The sequence below is a fragment of the Pygoscelis adeliae genome, unplaced genomic scaffold, assembly GCF_000699105.1.
Source record: "Pygoscelis adeliae isolate BGI_AS28 unplaced genomic scaffold, ASM69910v1 Scaffold48, whole genome shotgun sequence".
Lineage (NCBI taxonomy): Eukaryota > Metazoa > Chordata > Aves > Sphenisciformes > Spheniscidae > Pygoscelis > Pygoscelis adeliae.
The window spans coordinates 6,445,044-6,445,302 of record NW_008825618.1 but is presented as its reverse complement, the minus strand read 5'-3'; positions in this window follow the sequence as shown (position 1 = coordinate 6,445,302).

Here is a 259-nt window from a genome sequence, read left to right as displayed (position 1 = left end):
AAAAGGACCTGGGGGTGCTGGTTGACAGCCGGCTGAACATGAGCCGGCAGTGTGCCCAGGCGGCCAAGAAGGCCAATGGCATCCTGGCCTGTATCAGAAATAGTGTGGCCAGCAGGAGTAGGGAAGTGATCGTGCCCCTGTACTCGGCACTGGTGAGGCTGCACCTCGAATACTGTGTTCAGTTTTGGGCCCCTCACTACAAGAAGGACGTCGAGGTGCTGGAGCATGTCCAGAGAAGGGCAACGAGGCTGGTGAAGGG